Source organism: Capsicum annuum, unplaced genomic scaffold, assembly GCF_002878395.1.
Source record: "Capsicum annuum cultivar UCD-10X-F1 unplaced genomic scaffold, UCD10Xv1.1 ctg81847, whole genome shotgun sequence".
Classification (NCBI taxonomy): Eukaryota; Viridiplantae; Streptophyta; class Magnoliopsida; order Solanales; family Solanaceae; genus Capsicum; species Capsicum annuum.
The window spans coordinates 150,238-171,667 of record NW_025892596.1 but is presented as its reverse complement, the minus strand read 5'-3'; the positions used below and the strand labels follow the sequence as shown (position 1 = coordinate 171,667).

Here is a 21,430-nt window from a genome sequence, read left to right as displayed (position 1 = left end):
ACCCTAAACTATGCCTCCAAACCTGGGAGGGAAGGGGGCCAATACAAAAGTACTAGTATGCAGAGAAACCAAAAACAAAATATAATATTTTTTTACAAATATAGGTGAGAGCCATTATAAAGCAATTTCATATCAAATCATTTGAAAACACATGGGCATAATGTAATAGTTTTCAACAACAATGTAATGCAGCTGAGCTAGGTGGAATACCCTACATATACCATTTACACCAACTATCAAATCTCGGTTGTCGCCGAGATTAGAGTATAAGTAAGGGGAAGACACATAAGATCACACAGCAGGGTGTCTTAACCCAATAAAGTATAGTAGTGACCAAGATCACTTAGCCTGGGCTCCTAACCATAGTCCCAATTTGGGAATGACATAAAGTCAAGTACACAAGATCACTTAGCCTGGTATCAAATCCCCATGTCGGCAAACATGGTTTCCAATGATGAGCCCTTACACTCAAATAACTTCTTAGGGCATCCACCTATCTCATGTAAAATCAATGCATCAAACTCTATTTAATTTAATCGCATATCTTATTCTATAGGGTATCGTCATACCCGACTTGCAAGTCATCAATATCACATCATTCTTTCATGCAACCATTATATTCATCATATTTTAACATAACAACCCTCTCATTGCAAATCAAAACCAAGACCATTTTCAAAATATTTCATGTTACGCTTGTCAAGATGATTTCAACTATTTCACATCATATGAGAATTTAAAATGAGATCATATAAAAAGAGGAATTTCACATAATTCTTGCTCTCAAGTTAAAATCTTATCAGAATACATGCATATACATATATCATATTTCAAACCACTTTGGGAATAGGCCTAAAGACCAAATCATTATCATAAAATGTTTAAAACAGAATTACATTTATAATTTCAAAACCCCCATTTTTAAAACATGAATTTTTAAGCTCATGAGATTTTCGAGATAACCCTACGTACCTCTATATGCGAAGATAATAGGTGCTTCTTGAAGCCTACGTTCTGGGGATTCCAAATATTCAATTAGTTTCAAAAACTCACAGTTGAATCTTGAGTTGCTTGGGTTTTTATTTTGAAACCCTAAGGAGAGTTCTTGAGCAATTTTGATAAATGAAGGTGTATTTTGGGAATTGAATTTTGTGTTTATGGTTAAATAAGTGTGGGAAAAGGACCATTTTGTCCAAAAATGAAGTGTTTAAGTCACTTGAGTAATAATATATGCGGCGCAAACCTTATCACATAATATAGGTTGTGCGGTGCACTCTTTATCGCACACATTAGGTTGTGTGTCGCACACCTTATGGCATAATTTAGGGTGTACGTCGCACACCTTATGGCATAAGTTCGGGTGTGCGTCGCATAAGTCATGTAAGTTAGGGTGTGCGTTGCATAATGCACACATTTACAAGAGCTCTATATAAAGGATAAGGATGACTTATTCCACTATGACTTATACAATGCAAACCCTAACTTATGCCATAAGGTGTTCGACGCACACCCTAACTTATTCCATAAGGTGTGTGACGCATAACCTAATGTGTGTGATAAACAGTGCACAACCTATATTATGCGATAAGCTGTGCGCCGCATACATTACTACACAAGTGACTTAAACACTCCATTTTTGGGGTAAAATGGTCCTTTTCCCACCCTTATTTAGCCATAAACACGAAATTTAGTCCTCAAATACCCCTATATGTATATGCATCTATTTTGAAAAGGTGTTAATTTGAGAGCATGAATTATATAGAATCCCTCTCTTGATGTGAATTTGTTTTAAATGTTCATATGATGTAAATTGTTTGAAAACATCTTGAAAAGCATGACATGAAATGTTTTGAGAATTGATATGAATTTGACTTGAAAACGAGAGGGCTGTTTGTGTTGAAACATGTTGAATACAATGGTTGAATAAAATGAATGATGTGATATTGATGGATTGTAAGTCAGGTATGACGATACCCTACAGAATATAATATGTGATTGAATCAAATAAAATTTAAATGCATTGATTTTACATGAGATTGGTGGATGCTCGAAAAAGGTGTTTGAGTGTAAGGGCTTATCGTTGGAAACCGTGTTTGCCGACATCGGAATTCGGTACCCTGCTTTGTGTTCTTGCGTACCTGACTTTATGTTATTCCCAAGTTGGGAATATGGTTAGGAGCCCTACTTTGTGATATTGTGCACTACCATTGGGTCGAGACACCCTGCTGTGTGATCTTATGTGTCTTTCCCTCACTTATACTCTAATCTCGTGAAAACCAAGGTATGACAGTTGGTGTAAATATGATATGTAGGGTATTCTACCTAGCTTAGCTGCATTACATTGTTGTTGAAAACAATTACATTACGCCTATGTGTTTTCAAATGATTTGATATGAAACTGCTTTATAATGGCTCTCAACTATATTTTGTAAAAATATTATGTTTTGTTTTGATATCTCTGCGTACCAGTACTTTTGTATTGACCCCCTTCCTTCCCAGGTTTGGAGGCACAGTCTAGGGGTCCAGAAAATCAGTAGATTCCTCAGACAGATTTGCAGAGTCACTTGGTGAGCCTTCTATATTTTGGAAGGTCTGATATCTGGCAGTTTTATTTATCATTTATTAGTTTTGGATCTACTGGGGGCCTTGTCCCAGTTTTCAGATAGATATTTATTTCAGTCATGTAGTAGAGATTTCGCAGACATTATAGAGATATTGTGTTAAGATTGTGGAACATTATTCCCCGTTACTAATTTCATATGATTCTTGACCATGTTTCCGTAATATTGTTATCTTCCGCATTTCTTTTATCATATGATTTATGTGCATGATTATCAAACAAATAGGGGTGTTTTAGGCCTTCATGGTTCGGAATGCTCGCCACGGCCAGGGCCCCAGTTTGGGTCGTGAAAAACTTGGTATCAAAGCATGGTTCATGGTCCTAGGGTATCTGCAAAATCACGTTGGGTAGAGTCTTATTTATGGGTATTTAGTGCGCCATACTTATAAGCAGGAGGCTACTAGGCGTTTAGGAATGTTTCTCTTTCTTCATGTTCCAGTTCGTGCAATAGAGTCAAAATGTTCCTCTTTCATACTGTCATTTGTGCTATGGTTTCGCCCATATAAAGGTAAAGTCATCCCAAATTATTTCCTTACTCTGATGTTCTCAGGCACGTCCCATTATTGGGGTGATTCAAGTGCAAAAAATTTAGAATCTACATGATATAGTCTTTTCCGGTTGTGTCATATAAGAAAAAAAATTGTGCAAAGACTTGAGAGGGGTCTGTTGGTGCTTCAATATGTGTTGATTCTGATGTAAACATTGATCCTGATAGAATCGTGTGTTCCATCTTAAGGTATTAAGTGTATCTAGTCCCTCCCAAAAATCTAGATACAGATGTGGACGGTGTATAAAAGAATGTTGGAACTGTATTTCCACCCGAATAGTAGCATAAGTTAAAGTGTTGTTTTCATGACCTATCATTAATGAAATTAGACAAATAAGTTAGTGATGTGAAGTCACAAAGTTAGAAGTCAGAGTGAGGGTGATTTTTGGTGTAAACGAATATTTCAATTGAATAACCGATGTTTGAGGATGATTTACCCCGTTATAACGATAAACTAATGTGGTAGCTAGTATCACATGAGGATGGTATGGTAGTACATGGGGGAAGTATTTTATTCAGATTTTTATTTATACAGAGCAAGATGTATATTCTTAGACCATTAAATATTATGTGTCAATTTCCTATCTCTTGTAATATGTAATCTTGTTATCATTCAAATCCCTAACCAACAAGAATGATGTCCACCTTCAAAAAGTATTACATCTTACTCTATCTTTCTATTGCCTATAAACAGTCTAGCACATCAATGATGTCTTCTGTTAGAGCTAATCATCGTGTTTACACCAAAAATAAAGAAGTGCTAAACTATTCATGTTGATCTTCTGGACATCCTCAAAACAACCCTTGTTTATTTCTGTCCAAACTGTCCACCATGTACATGTTGAACAATTTTCCATCTCTCCTTATTTATTACATTTACATCCCTATTCCAGCTACTTAGTACTCTTTTAATGCTCCCAGGTTCTACCCATCTGATCCCCTTCAGGTTGAAAACATTCTCTACAGCTGCTCTGTCTGTTTCCAATGTAAGAAAAGTTTGTTGATTTTGTAAAGAAAGGATATTGGGCCTAAATCAACCTCAAAAGCTAGCACATGAGGGGAGGATTGCTCAATTCCATATAAGAAAATCGACAGTTCACTCCCCAACAATGTGGGACTTTCACCCACTCTAACACCACCTTCACGCCCAGGCCCAACAAGAGCGTGGTCCAGGAGATCAAACGTGGATGGACCTACTGTTTGAGAAGGAATATCAATTGCTATTTGTATGTAAGAGAGAACAAATGAGCTTTTGTTACTAAATACATTGGGTCTATCAGCATGTACAGGTTCATGCATTATGCCATTAGGTTTTGCAGCAGTTCCAACATTTTCAGCAGCACCAAAAGTTGAATTTGATACACTGCAGTAAGGAAAGAAAACTTAAACATTAACTTGAGACAACAACACAAGCTTCTCAAATGCAGGTTCTAGTAAGAAAAAAGATAACAAGCAAACAGAAGGCAATAAAGATAAGGATAAGTCTAGACGAGCTTAGGGACAGACTCGAAATTGAACACAGTGCTCATCATTCTTGTTGCAGATTAGATCAGACAACTTATTATTTTGACATTAAGAGTTTCTTATAAAGGGTGTTGAATCCATTTTGCAACTTTGGAGGCCTTGTAAAGCACATAGAAGCTCATTTTTGTAAAGAAAATACTGCCCACATAGTATATATGCAATCATTTTCAAAAAAATAAAATGCTTTCTGGTTTTATCAATATCTTGTATGCTTGTACCTTCCAATGCAACCTCCTAGCAAAAAAACTAACCACCAATAGGCATCTTTAAACATAGAAGATTCTAAGACTGTCTTACTAGGAATTAGGTAAGTGCAAGTTCTTGAAGGGAAATTGTTTGCATCATTGAAGGTCAGAAAGCCAGATATATAGGAGATTAGAAATGTTAAAGAAAAAATGACAGGTTTAATATCAGGAAAGACATCAAAAACTCTCATTGACATATAAATAATGGATCCCAAATAACTTCAGAAGTTACACACAAAAGGAAAATGGTACAGTAACCAATTCCACCTTCATAATAACTATGTCTGCTTGATGTAAGCATAAACATTATAAGGAAAGACATCAAAGACTCTCATTGAAATATAAATAATGGATCCCAAATAACTTCAGAAGTTACACGCAAAAGAAAATGGTACAAAAACCAATTCCACCTTCATAATAATTGTGTCTGCTTGATGTAAGCATAAACATAAAGAACATACTGACATACCAAAAAATTATCAAAATGTTCTACAATGTAGTGCATAGTTTTTTTCATTTTTTTGAAATTGAACGTAGTGCATAGTTTAAAAATGTGCAAACAACATTTAATGTGGAAGGTGAAGCATCTGGTACTGGAAGGAGGTGAAGGAAAATGAAAGAGGGTATCTGAAAGAATGATCAGAAGGTAGGGTGGAACTCCCTCATAGCAAGTCAAATGAAGTTTAAAACTATATAAAGAAGATGAAACTAGAGGCTTCTGTATGTGTCTCACATACTTGGCATAAACCATATGTGAATGAGTACAACAGAATCAAATATACTGAGACAAAGCAGGCATATGATTGCAGATCAAATGGAAGATTCTGCCAACCAACCAGATTTAAGAGCAGCTCTGGTCCATGCATCATTTTGAGGTAAAGTTATATGGTTAAAAATTTGGATGTTACTTAATATATGCACAAACTGAACATGAACTGCCCAGTTAGACAAGTGCTTTTTGTAGCTACCTACTGACAACCTTAGTGAAAGAATACATCAATGAGAAGTTAACTCAGTAAGCTTAATGAGCTTTCCCCTGCAAGGAATGAAAGTATGGATGACCTGACATCAAATATATGATTGTTATTATACACACAATCTCCATACAACAGCAACAACATACTCGATGTATATTCGGGCAGAATATATGCAAACCATACCTCTACCTCAGAGACGAGAAGAAAATGGTAGCACCAATCCTCATTAAATACTTCATAAGAGAAAAAACAGCCAATGCTTACAAAACCAAATGAAGCAAAAGAAGTTCATTGTCTTGATCACCAGCAAGTAAAAGAAATGTTTATAATTGGAGATTCAAAAAGGTTGCAAATGAAAGAAGCAAACTTTCTATTTAACAAGTATAAAAGGGGGAAAAGAATAAGAGTAAAACCAGTAAGTATACGAGAAGTATGAACACTACAGTCAATGAACAAAATATGAATTGTAGTTTGGCCATTTAGAATCCATCACTCTAACAGAGAATCAGGACTTGTGAAAAGGTCGAAAGGTTTGCCTATCGAGTCTTATAAGATTATCATTTGAACCTCTTTCATAGAAAAGTCTTCATCGAGGGTATCTATATTCATTTTCAATATGTTGATCTCATAATTCAACAGCATGTTCTTTTCACTGTAGCTCTTAAATTCCTCCCACATGAAATCCCTCTCCTGAAACACTTTTGGTAGTATTGCCTTCACAACGCCAAGTTCCTTCATGCATTCTTGAAAATCATTAGTGATATGGTTGATATTTTTGTCCTTTTTTTGCACCTGCCAGAATCAATCGTAAACCATGAAAAACAAGAAAGACAAAAAGATCACCAATAACATTTCATCAAAAATTCAAAACAAACTCATAGCCTAGAAGTTCAACCAAATCATGAATCCTTTTTAACTATTAAAATTCACAGTTGATAACTCATGAGCTTGTCCAATAATTAAGTCAGATGAATGAGCAAACTTACCAAAACCCCTTCGGGTAACTTTACCACATCAGAGCACAATCAGATCAATAGGTTTGAGGATATCACAAAGTTTATCATATTCTTGGTAGGTTCAACTGATTACACATTAAGGCGATCAGACATTTCACAGAAGACTACCACATGCCAGCAACTCATGTATACAAGTTCATAAAGAAAACCGTGAACTTTAGATGGAACAAAGATGAACCTAAAATCAAACAGAAATAGAAAGCTAATGCAGAGAGAGTAACATGCGAATAGGCTATCATATATGAAGATGAGGTATCCAAAGCTGAAAAATAAAAACTATTTTGTTACAACGAGATCTTAACATTGCCTGCTTACCTGAAGCTCGAGGTATTTTAACTTAGGTGTGGCATAAGAAAGAGCATCCAACGCATTTTCCACTTCACATTTGAGAATGTCGTTACCTCTAACTGTTGTGGCTAGATCAGCCTGAAGTTGCTTTATGTCCATCTCCTCAGAATAGAGCTTCTCCCTTAGCACAGTTGTCTGCAAAGTCTCCGATTTAAGCTCTTTAACCTTTTCCTGGTAGTTTTCCCGGACATAATCTCTATTGTCTTGAGCTACTCGATATTTCGCTTGTAACTGAGTGAGCTGCTGCCTTAGATTTTGATTCTTCTCTGACACTTTCTCTATTCTCTTAGACAAATCTTCAAGATGTTTCTCCGAAAATGACATCTTGATTCTATTATCTACTTTCTTCTCATTAAATGAGAGACATCTCTTTGTAGAGAGATATTCTGCTCTACAAGCTCCCTCGCCCTTTCACAAAGTCTGTGTCGTTCAATTTGGTATTTCTCAAGCTTTAGAGACCAATCGCTGGATCTTCTATCCAACTCTTTTTCTAGTACTGATTGTAACTCATTCTTTTCTGTCTCCAATCTTCGTGTCCGTGAATCTAGTTCTGCCTGTAATATGCTGGCTTCTTCCTTAGCAGAAGCCTTTTCAGCAACTTGATTCCGTAGCATGCTTGAAACTTCAGAAGACATTTGTACCTTCTCCTTTGTCAATCTTCTAATAGTCTGAATCAACACTGGAACGCTAAGGTCTCTACCGTGAATAAACATTTTTCATTACTTTGGACAAGCAAATGCAAATTAAAACATTAGTTTAAGCGTGAAAAAGAAAGCTACAGCAAAATGATATGCATACCGGCTTGAATCATGACCAAATTTCTTAGGATGAACTTTCTTACTGTGACAATGAGGAGATTTCCTCAGATCCATAAAATTCTTTTTTCCTAACCCACTGTCATAGAAGGATCCAGATGACAATGAAGCACTCTTCCAAGAAGAAACTTCCTTGGAATTTAATGGTGGTGAAGGAGTCTTGTTTGCATCATTAGTTGATGATCGAAAAATTAAGAAGTTGTTCTTCATCATTTCTATGTATGGAGACTGTACATGAATCAAACTAGTGTCCATGAGATTTCAAAGGACAAAGCAAAACACTCATAAACAGCCACTCACAAATCATTATCCATTCATGAAAATACTGCAAGCTAACTAAATACTTATGAGACAAAGCAAAACATCTCTCTTTCTACATGCTTCTTCTTCAACAACAACATACGTAACCCCTACCTTGGCAAGTAGAAAATTTGTTTCCCATAAATCCTCGGCAAGGAAAGCAAAAACACGAGGATATTAACAACAGTAGCAAGTAAGAAAATAGAGGTATACGATACAACAAGTAGAAAATAAAAATATATACTAATACTACTACCAGAAGAGACATGACGCAAAACTATTTACTACTAGTCTTCTACTGAAAATTAATCAAATACCCCACAAACAAATAGCACAAAAACAATTCAAAGAACTTATCAAATCCTTCTGATAAAACAAATAATCATGGTAAATAATTAAAAAAAAGAAGAGAAAATACTGAATCAAAGAGTTGAAAGAGTAAGAGCCGGCAAAAGGTTGTCAGAATCTGTAGGATTCTTGTCATTTTTTCTTGAAATGTAAAAATAGCAAAAGACTAGAATAGAGAAAAAAAAATTCTATGTCTTTCATTCATCATCATACAATGCATATATTCAACTAACAAGGATCTGTAAATTGCAAGTAAATATTTACAAGGATCTGTATATGGAAAGTGAATATTTACAAGGATCCAGAAATATGGCAAGTGAATATTTACATACCCATAATGAAAAACAAGAGAAATACCCATGAGAGAGAGAGAAGAAAAGTGTAACAAATAATTTTTGTTATTCAATGGGTATAAATAGCCATATGAGGTCAAATTTTCCATATAGAAGATATAAAATGTAAACTATAAATTAACTTTTTCAAATTAGCACACAAATTAACTTAAATTATGAAATTTAAGATATTTATTTTTTCAAAATTTAACTTTTCTATATAAACATCACTGAATTGATATAAACAATATTTTGATATGTGATAAATTAATTAAATAACCCAAAAATATTGTAATTTTGTATTTCTTTTATCTCTAGATCTTTGTATAATACATAAGAAATACTAAAGTCATACAATAATCTCCTTTCTTTTTATAGTCTAAAATTACCATTTAAAAATTGTTTCATTTAAATTAATAAGATCATAGTAGATTGTACAAAATCAGTTAATAAATGATATATATTTACATTAAATAAATAAAGTACGCTATAATTGTAATAAGACTACACAATAAACTAATTAATTTCACTTAATTAGATTAAATTTTATGATCATAATATATAGACTAAAATTCCCTAAATTTACTGTTGTAAATTTTAAAATATATTTATAGCTAAAGTAGTAGTCAATGTTTGTGTTTTTTTAATCAATATATGTATATCAATTATGGAACTTTTCATATATTCTTCATTAAAATAATTGTCAATATTAACTGATTTTTACTGCAATTTAATCTAATTAGTTTGATAACAATACAATTATTATTAATATTATATATTTGTTAACCATAAATTTGTCCTAATTTTATAGCTTGATTATATTTAATTAAAATACAATTACATAAAGGACTCAAATATGGAAAAAATTGATATTAATTACTTTTATAATTTCAAAAATTTAATCCCATGAATTTCTCATATTCTTAGAGTTTGATTATATCAAATTGATATTAATTACTTTTATAATTTTGGAAAGAATTTTTAAAAGGTAACGATTATTTTTTTACTATTTGCTGATTTATTTCTCAAAAAATTCTTTAAATTTAATGTTGTAAATTTTAAAATATATTTATGGCTAAAGTAGAAGTCAGTGTTCGTTGTTTTTGTAACCAATATATGTATATCAATTACGAAACTTTGCATATATTTTTATTAAACTAATTGTCAATGTTAACTGATTTCTAACTCAATTTAATAAAATTAATTTGATAAATATAAATTATTATTAATATCATATATTTATTTACCATAAATTTTTCCTAATTTTATAGCTTGATTGTAGTTAATTAATCTACAATTACATAAAGGGCTCAAATATGAAAACAATTGATATTAATTACCTTTATAATTTCGGCAATTCTATCCCATGAATTTCTCATGTTTTTTATAGATTGATTATATTAAATTGATATCAATTACCTTTTTAATTTTGGGAAGAATTTAAAAAAGGTAACGATTATTATTTTTCCTAATTATTGATTTATTTCTCAAAAAATTCTTATTAATTCATAATTTGATTATAGTCAATTGATTATTTAGTTATCTTTATAATTCTCTAAAATCTCAAATAAGGTAACAATTATTTTTTTTCTAAATTACGGATTTTCTTATATTCAATCTTTTATTGTTTTACTAAAATAGTTCAAATTTAGTTGTTTTGAGGGATGACAACTTTTGTCTCTAAATCTTTTTTAATACATAAGAAATGCTAAAGGCATACAATAATCTCCTTTCTTTTTATAATCCAAACTTACCATTTACAAATTATTTCATTTGAATTATTAAGATCATAGTAGCTTGCACAAAATCAATTAATTAATTATGTGTATTTTTATATAAAAAATGATGTACAACATAATTGTAATAAAATTGCACAATCAACTTATTAATTTCAATTAATTAGAATCAATTTTATGATCATGATATATAGACTCAAGTTCCTTAAATTAAATGTCGCAAATTTTAAAATATATTTATGGCTAAAGTAGTAGTCAGTGTTCGTTGTTTTTTTACCAATATATGTATATCAATTGTGAAACTTTGCATATATTTTTTATTAAAATAATTGTCAATATTAAATGATTTCTATCCCAATTTGATCTAATTAATTTTATAACAATAAAATTATTATTAATATTATAGATTTATTTACCATAAATCTATCCTAATTTTATAGCTTGCTTATATTTAATTAATCTATAATTACATAAAGGACTCAAATATGGAAACAATTGATATTAATTACTTTTATAATTTCAAACATTTAATTCCATGAATTTCACATATTCTTATAGTTTGGTTATATCAAATTTATATTAATTACCTTTATAATTTTGGGAAGAATTTCAAAAAGGTAACGATTATTTCTTTTCCTAATTACTGCTTTATCTCTCAAAAATTTCTTATCAATTTACAATTTGATTATTTAGTTGTTTTGAGGGATGACATTTTTTTGTCTATAAATCTTTTTTAATACATAAGAAATGCTAAAGTCATACAATAATCACCTTTATTTTTATAATCCAAACCTATAATTTAAAAATCATTTCATTTGAATTAATAAAATCATAGTAGATTGCACAAAATCAATTAATTAATTATATTTATTTTTATTAAATAAATGATGTACAAAATTGTGGTAATAAAACTATACAATCAACTAATTTCCATTAATTAGAATCAATTTTATGATCATAATATATAGACTCAAGTTTCTTAAATTTAATGTTGTATGTAAATTTTAAAATATATTTATTACTAAAGTAGTAGTCAGGGTTCGTTGTTTTTATTTACCAATATATGCATATCAATTACAAATATTTCCATATATTTTTTTATTAAAGTAATTGTCAATATTAACTAATTTCTAGTTCAATTTAATCTAATTAATTTGATAGCGATAAAATTATTATTAATATTATATATTTATTTACCATAAATCTGTCCTAATTTTGTAGCTTGATTATATTTAATTAATCTACAATTGTATAAAGGGCTCAAATACAAAAATAATTGATATTAATTACCTTTATAATTTTGAAAATTCAATCCCATGAATTTCTCATGTTTTTTTAGATTGATTACATTAAATTGATATCAATTACCTTTTTAATTTTGGAAAGAATTTTAAAAAGTTAACAATTATTTATTTTCCTAATTACTAATTTATTTTTCAAATATTTATTATTAATTTATAATTTAATTATATTCAATTGATTATTATTATCTTTATAATTTGCTAAAAACTCAAATAAGGTAGCAATTATTTTTTTTCTTAATTATCGATTTTCTTATTATATTTATTCATTTATTTTTTTTACAAAAATAGGTCAAACTTAATTATTTTGAGGGATGACACCTTTTTTTAATATTTTTTATTCAGAATGATTACAATATTTTCTATATAAATTGATCAGTTACTATTTATTAATTGGTTATTATCTTAAATAATTTTTTCTTGTAATATTTCTTTTAGTCAATTGTAATGAAATCATTCATATTTAGTTTCTTATAACACTATTATTAAAAACATATGAAATGTAATTTATTAAATAGGAAATATGAAATAATATTAAATATTTTAATAATTAACAAAATAGCTTTTTGTTATAAAATAATGGTTTTTTGTTGTAAAAATTCAAATAGGTAGTTCTCAATATGAAACTTGTCTTAGTTTTAGGCCAGACTATCCTCCTTTATTATATAAATATATAATTTCAATTAAATTAATTAGAGTATTTTCTTATAAAAATAATATAAAATATTATTTTATAAAAATAATGTAAAATATGATATATTAATAATATTTGCATTAATTATGCTTTTATTTTCTTACGCAGTATTTGATTCTGCGTATTAAAAATAACATTGAATCAATGGTGAAAGTGGAGGGACTTCTTTCTTTATTGGGGTTTTTCTTTTTGGGAAAGCTGACACTTTCTTGACTACCAACCACCCAACACAAAGCTGACACTTCTTGGTAGATTGGCTATTTTTTCATACGGTACTAGTTTATATACATCTTCTTTGATATTTGTTATATTGTTAGTTTTATTTTGCGTATCGTATTAGTTTATATGTATTTATCTTTTATGTTTGGTATATTATTATTATCCTAAGCTGGGAGTCTATCGGAAACATCCTCTCTACTTCACCTGAGTAGTGATATGATCTGCATACACTAACCTCCCCAGACCCCACTATGTGGGAATACATTGGGTGTTGTTGTTTCTTATACAGTATTTGATTCAATGTATTAAAAATAACACGAATTACTATCATTCATGCTATGGTATCTCCCATATGAAGGTAAATTCATCCCAAATTCTTTCCTTACTCTGATGTTCTCATACATGTCCTATTATTGGGGTGATTCAAGTGAAAAAGTTTAGAATCTACATGATATAGTCTTTTCTGATTGTGTCATATAAGAAAAAAATTATGTAAAGACTCAAGAGGAGTCTGTTGGTGCTTCAATATGTGTTGATTCTGATGTAAACATTGATCCTGATGGAATCATGCTTTCCAGCTTAAGGTATTAAGTGCATCTAGTCCCTCCCAAAAATCTTGATACAGATGTGGACGGTGTATAGCAGAATGTTGGAACTGTATTTTCGCCTGAATAGTAGCATAAGTTAAATTATTGTTGTCATGACCTATCGGTAATGAAATTAGATTAAGAAGTTAGTGATGTGAAGTCACAAAGTTAGAAGTCAGAGTAAGGGTGATTTTTGGTGTAAATGAATATTTCAGTTGAATAACCGATATTTGAGGATGATTTACCCCTTTATAGTGATAAACTAATGTGGTAGCTAGTCGCACGTGTGAATGGTATGGTAGTCCATGGGGGAAGTATTTTACTCAGATTTTTATTTGTACAGAGTAAGGTGTGTATTCTTAGACCATTAAATATTATGTGTCAATTTCCTATCTCTTGTAATATGTAATCTTGTTATCATGGTGTTTTTGAAAAAAAAAAATTAAAGACTAGTGAAGCCGTGTGGGGCTCTTTCGATTCACTAGCATAGTTGCCTTGTCATCCATCTCATTTTCTTGTTCAAAATACAAAACCAAAGTCTAGTGAAGCCGTGTGAGGCCTATTCGATTCACTAGCAACTTGTTGTTCTTTTGTTGGTTTAATATATTTATGGATGAATCTATTCGCATAAGATGGAGTTGGTAAAGAGGTGATTCGTCCTTGTGATTTAGTTTAGTATAAGGTAGAGAAGGAGTTGTTAGTCAGGGTGATTTGTTGGTTGCTTGAATGTGAAAAATGGCTATATTAGCGAGTAAGTTATGATTATAGACTCATGGTTGTTTGAGGAATTTAAAGGAAGTCTAAATGTATGCTTGAGTAAGTAAGTATGAGGTGAGAAATCCACATAAGTAGATAAGATCGTATGGGGTTATAATATCAGATTAAGGTTGATCATGTCTATTATGTGACCGTACCCCTTGACTTTTTTTGTTGGTAGTTGTAAACTAGTACTACTTATGAGAAGGTATGTAGCAAATTATGAGGTATTTGGATAGTACTACATGACTGGCAGAGATTTTTCGAAGTTTTCCAGGAGTTCTCGAAACTATTTTCTAAAAAATTAAGAGTACTTTGAAAAAAATCTATATAAATCTTTTACTTAGTGATTGCCTAGACATCAATTAGGACGGGGAGTCAGGGGTAGAAGTCCCAATATGATGAAATACCTAAAAGATGGCGAGGGAAAATCAAGGATCGTAGGAGGTCAGCACGGAGTAGTTTCTTTCAAACTAATCATTTTTTGTGGATGCAGGGATCGATACACAAAATAAGTGTTTCTTTCGAAAAATCCCCAAGCAAGTCGGGAGCCATGACAAAGCATATAAGGCTTATAACGGTACTTTTGGTAGCCGAAAAACCGGCTCAACACCCATTTATTGACGACCTTTCGAATTGTCCATCTCATTTCTTGAGATCATGGAGGACAAACAAAAATGTCTTGTCTTCTTTACAAATATTGTATTTAGAATTTTCTAAGAAAAATAGTTGCTAGCAAAAGCAAATTTGTGTCTACTAATCATCTACCTTGAGTACAGGTATATGCAGAAAGCAAGACCCTGACGCTGGCATCAAGGATATCATCATCATTCAATATCTATTGACGCGCTCGACACAACGCTGGCATCGAGGATATCATTAGCATTCAATATATCTGTTGACACACAAGACACAACGCTGGCATCGAGGATATCATCATCATTCAATATCTGTTGACATGCTAGACACAACGCTGGCGTCGAGGATATCATCATCATTCAATATCTATTGACGTGCTAGACACAACGCTGGCGTCGAGGATATCATTATTATTATATATCTGTTGACACGCAAGACACAACACTGGCGTCGAGGATATCATCATCATACAATATTTGTTGACATGCAAGACACAATGCTGGCACCAAGGATATCATCATCATACAATATCTGTTGACGCGCAATACACAACGCTGGCGTCGAGGATATCATCAGCATTCAATATATCTGTTGACACGCAAGACATAATATTGGCATCGAGGATATCATCACTATTTAATATATCTGTTGACAAGCAATAACGCTGGCGTCGAGGATATCATCATCATTTTATATCTGTTGACACGCAAGACATAAATGCTGGCATCGAGGATATCTTATCATTTTATGAATCAGCATCTGAATGCATCAAGAGCACACGATTTAAAGGGACGCATTTAAGTCGCTATCTAAGAATGAATGATATATAAGATTTCATAGAAATTGACAATTTGAGGGTTTTCTATAAGTCATATTATTTGAAATAGGATAGTGTGCAAGATCACCTATGAGTTGATAGCCTGTAGGTCATCTGTAAGCCACAACAACATCCTAACTGGACAGTGTGCAAGATCGCCCAAAAATTGATAGTTCAAAGGTTATCCATAAGTGGCAACTAAATCCTTATCGGAGCATATGCAAGATTGTCAAATTGATACGTCTAAGGGTTCTCTACAAGCCGTGTCATATCCAAGATAGATTATGTGTAGGATTACCCAAAGACTAACAATTTGAGGGATTATCTATAAGTCATATTGTATCCAAGGTCGCATGATGTGTAGGAACACCTGAAAGCTAGTGATTGGAGAGATATCTGTAAGCCATCTCTTATTCAAAGTCAGATAATGTGCAAGATTATCTAAAAGCTAGAAATCAAAAGGATATCTGTAAGTCGCCTCGTATCCAACATCAAATAATGCGTAATATTACCCAAAGATTGATAATTTAAAGGAAATTTATAAATCGATCATCGGCTATAACTAGAGAGGTTATCATTCCACATGCAACAAATGATATAGGTACCCAAAGGGTTGCCACACCAGCACAAGATTACACGATTGTAGAGATCGTTCTGCATAAAGTATCGCCGGTGTCCAAAAGGGCCACCCACTTTGAAGATATATTCAACCGACAAATGTCATAATTATATAACAACCAAGAGGGTTGTTGTGTTTGGTATTGCCGGTTATTTTATTCCAAATAGGTACATAAAGAGATGACTCCGCTTTTCAGGCCATAGCTCATGTGGAGATATGGTAAAAGACTATATACCTCTTTCGTGAATTATGTTTAGCACTAACACTTTTTGCTTGAAGCATTGTCGAGAGCATCTGAGAGGATGAAAATCTCAAATCAAAACCACAGGTGCGGATGACTTCAAATAGTATGCAGCACTTGAATCCAACCCGTTTACTTTTTCCTCTTTATGATCACGCGCGTTCCACTCGAATCCATATGAGAAAATGCTGAGAATCTTCTAGAAACACACTTAGGTGTCTCATCCAATGTTCAAATCCCAAAATTCTTGGATAGAGGTTTACGAATTCGTACATAGGTGGAGTATTTTCATTGGCTTGTGAAGATTATTCCCTTTCTATCAATTTCTATTGGCCACTTTTCGGAATTCCGTTCAAGAAAATCAAGATAAAGGTATAGTTCATTAGGGTCCGGATCTTTTGAATCTAAAAAATGAACCCTCAATCCCCTTCTACAAATAGCTCTACTTAGAGCAAGAAAAAGGGATTTTTTTGGGGATTTTGGAATTTTTTTCACCGGCCTCTTCTTTCCTTTATGGGTTCTCCTCTTCATTCAAAATTGTAGAGGCAAAGGGGGTTCAAAAGTTTTGGGTTGAAAATTTGGGGTTAGCGAAAATCTTCAAAAATTCAGAAATACACAAAAAAAGGGGTTAGAAAGGGGGGCTCTCAGAGGGAAAAAATATTCTCTTTATGCCTAAGAAACATACATTCTTAGGAGGTGCGCCTGAACTGTCGAAGCAGTTGTGAGTTTTTCTGTGGTCGAAATCCTATCGTCAGCTCGTTATCCCATTTTGCTGTCCCGAAAGAGGTAAACACACCCTTCTTTTTAATTTTGTTGTGGTTATCATTTTCTTCTTCGTGGTTCAACTTCTGTTTGCTGGGAATGACTACTGTAGAGGCCTGGAAGACATAGGATTTTCGTGTTTGATATATTGTTCTACTAAAAAACTCATTCTTGCCCATGTTTGATTGGCTGTCGTTCATGCTTGATCTCTCTCATTTTATTCTATTTGAATGTTACTAGTTAGCTTTAATGCTTCGACTTTAAAAACTATTTTGCTGGTCTCATATTCGATGTTGATTAGTAGTCACAGAGTAGGAGAATAAAATATTTACGTATTTTCTAAATTCAAAAAAATGTTCAAAGAATAGATATTAGGCAGCCTGTTCACATATCTTTTTTGCTCAAATGCAGGAAATTGTTATAAATAAGAACTCGAATGTTATTTTCTTCCGACTTGCCACTCTCGATGTACAATAGTCTCATTTGATTCTAAAGTTTATTTTAAAATATAAGAGTGGACCATAGGGCTGAATTATGTTTTTTTCATGGCTAATTCAATTTGCTGTAATTGACTCATGAGAACAAATTAAAGTTTGACGAGCTAATGTTTCTTTCCTTTCTTGCTTTTCTTGTTCGCATATAAGTTGTGGCATGTTGTCTCATGATTAAATTACCTAAAATTGGGTTTATGTAGTGTTTGAATCTCATTTGTTTGTTAATTTATGATTAACAAAGGCATTAAGATTTCAGCCTTGCTTTTCTTGAAGTTCCAGCTATCATATTCCTTGCCTAAAGTGATTAAGTCTTTAATTTTGTATGTTTGGCATTTTGCAATTTGAACGTTGCTTGCGATCCATCGTTTATGTAGTATGATCCAGGAGTTGTAACTCTTTTTTGTGACATGCTTCATTGTGTCCTTTTGTGGCATTAAAGTGATAAATTATTTTCTTTATTTCGCTAAAGACCATAAGAATTTCTTGTTGAAGCTTTATTTCCTCCTGTAGTTGAAATTTCTTTAATTGATTATGAACATTTTCTTCAAAAATTATAGACTTTTGCTCTTGTAGCATTTTTACCTGTGTATGAGTGTATTTGAATGAAGCAGGAATGCTATAGCTTATAAATTGTTAAAATCTTGGACCTATGTTAATTTCTTCATTCCTTTCTTTGCATGCACCCCCCTTGGAGTTCAAATGGGCCCCTTCTCTCTTTAAATTTCATAAATGGGCCAATGAGGCCTATCCTTCCGAGTTAAGCCCAAAAGAAAATCCAAGAATCCATCACATGGCGTATTGATACGAGGAATCGAAAGAAGAATGGGTTAAAGTTCCATCTTTGAAGCGGCAAAGGGGACTTGAAAATCTCGTTATTTCTTCTTTATTGATTTATTTATCCATTGTTTCCATTATTAATTTATTTACTTATTTATATTTTTGTTTATTTAGTGACTTATTTATTTATTCATTTGACCCTCGAAGCCAAAGTTGTAAATTTAAAACAGGTGGAGCGAGACTCGAGCCGAAAAGGGCTCGAAAACATAAAATTAAAATAGGTGAAAGATGGGTCAAAAACCTAACTAGATTAGGACAGGGTCGACGGTTTGAGCTTAAAAGCCTAAATCACTACTTCTCCCCTTTCCTTTTTTTCTATTTGCTTATTTGTTTTACGTGTGTTTTGCGAACCTAGTAAAATCCTTAGTCAAGTCGCTAAAAAACTGGTTTTGCATAAACACCAAAATATTCCTAAAATCGCTTTTCTTTTCAAAAAATAAACTTTTTCTAAGTTAATCAAAAGACGATTTTCAGACAGTCCGGATAACCGCAAGTTAGTGGACATTTTAGGTGCCTAATACCTTCCTAAAATATTAATAGGAACCACTTATCTAGAATCTCTAACTTAAAAATGATTTTTCTATTTTGAATCGTTTGCAGTAATTCTCTAAAAGTTTCTTAATTCCTTTTCAAAATTAAGTGGCGACTCTCAAAAAGTCAAAATTTTCGCAAAACAATATCAACCACAATCACAACCACACATCTACTACCCCTACCCGAAAGTAGCAAAAGAATAAGGGTTTGTAGTAATTCAAGTACCTTATCCTCTTGACGCTTGCGCTCCTTCTCTTTTAGTTCATTAACAAATTTGTTAAATATTTCAAACAGCAAGCCCTCATCACCCATTATTCTGTAAAATAATAACAGCAAAGAAACTCAAATTCAATGTTACGACATAATGAGAATCATGAGATTATGAATAAAAAAGTAAAAATCCAGAGCATTTCATTTTATAGCCAACGAGGCTACACAAATTAAAACTAGAGATTTAGCAGCATACTTCATCAGAATCGTGAAACAATCACAAATGCTAGAAATTAAAAAACTAAAACAATCACAAATGTCAGAAATTTTAAAACTAACTGCTAGAGCTATTAAACGCCCAGTGTTGGAACAACTAATAATTGACATCAACCAATTTCTAGAGGGATAAGTTCAACATTAAAAATCACTTAGCAAAATGGTAATTCATGCTAATACTATAAACAAATAGTCTACCTAAATGTTGAGGAATATAAAACAACAAATCATTCAACACATCTATTATTCTAAGGTACATTCTATAACTATGTGAATTACTGAGTTTAGAATATTGAAGGAGTTGGTCCTTGAAAATAATATCAATTATCATTCTCCAATGGTCCTTGCAATCGTGTTACTAATTCTAGATCAATAAAAGCAAAAGAAGCTACTTGCCTATCTCCAAGAGGGATTTGCAGTCCTCCCATTTTGATGATGCAGTAATTTCCTGCAACCACAGCAAATAAATAGATTATGGTTTAAAGAAAATATCATGGGATCCCATCCATTGCAATGTGAGAGATTGTAAACTGTTTACTATACCTTTGATGCATGAAGAAGTTCATAGAACTCATCTGCTAGATGTTTGATAAAATGCTTTACAAAAGTTTTGAGCCATTGAAAGTAAACTAAAAGCCTTAAGAGACCCAACCGTCTAAGCATAATTCTTCGGCAAGATATTCCTTGCAATTCCCTCTTCCCACATACATAGATTATACGCCATGACCATAAATAACCTCCAAAATCCAAATGATATATGAAGAATATCCTCATTACAAAAATAGCAAATGATCGTTCATATCATCTAGTTATGCTGTTTAACCAGTTTCGTAGAGTAAAACTCTTATCCACTAACCGTAAAAACAGAAAACTACAAAGCAAATTCTTTGAATTAAGCAACTTAAGATATGTTCGGTAGGTGTAATATTAAACACCGTCATCCAGTAAATAAAAACTAAGGAAAATGGTACCAAAACTGAAGAATTGGAAGCAAAAGCTAACACCAAATATTTGATCAATGTGGTCCTCGTCTTTATTCTTGAAGGTTTCAGGCTTACTTGCTAACTAACATACAACTCTTCTATTAAATCCATTATAAGAAGATCCAAATTTAATGTGGGATAGGTTATGCTTGATACTAAAGGAAAATGCCACTAACCACAGTTGACTACCTACGAGTTGCCAATTTAGCAATCATAAACTGACCGACTTCCAGTGAAACATAACATGGAAGTACTACTAATGCTTTTTCACTCAATCCAATCATCTTATGCAGGACCTGTCCCAAAGACAAAAAGGGGACAAATACATAGAAATCCATTTAGTGAATGGGGTACTTCAATTTTCACAACATTCAATTCAGCATGGGTCGATGTGAAACAGTATACAGTGCTTAGCCATAATTAGACCTTTAAGTTGGTATCTGACATTGGTGGAGAGCTAATATACTTGGTGATTGCAACCTTAAAATCATCAAGCGTCCAGGCTGATGTCAATCCAATCTGAAAGTAGAGACAGCTCAGCCAAAATATTATGTACTAATCGAAGCACAACAGAGGTTAAAATGAAGAGTGGGGATTACCTCGGCCATCCTAACTGCATCTTTAATTTGTGACTTGTCATCAAGATACTGAAG

At 32.3% G+C, this 21,430-nt stretch overlaps 1 pseudogene; it reads right to left on the bottom strand.

The window, feature by feature from the left end:
* The window catches only part of LOC107846076, a 63,745-nt pseudogene that overhangs the window by 23,600 nt on the left and 18,715 nt on the right, over nt 1-21,430 (bottom strand).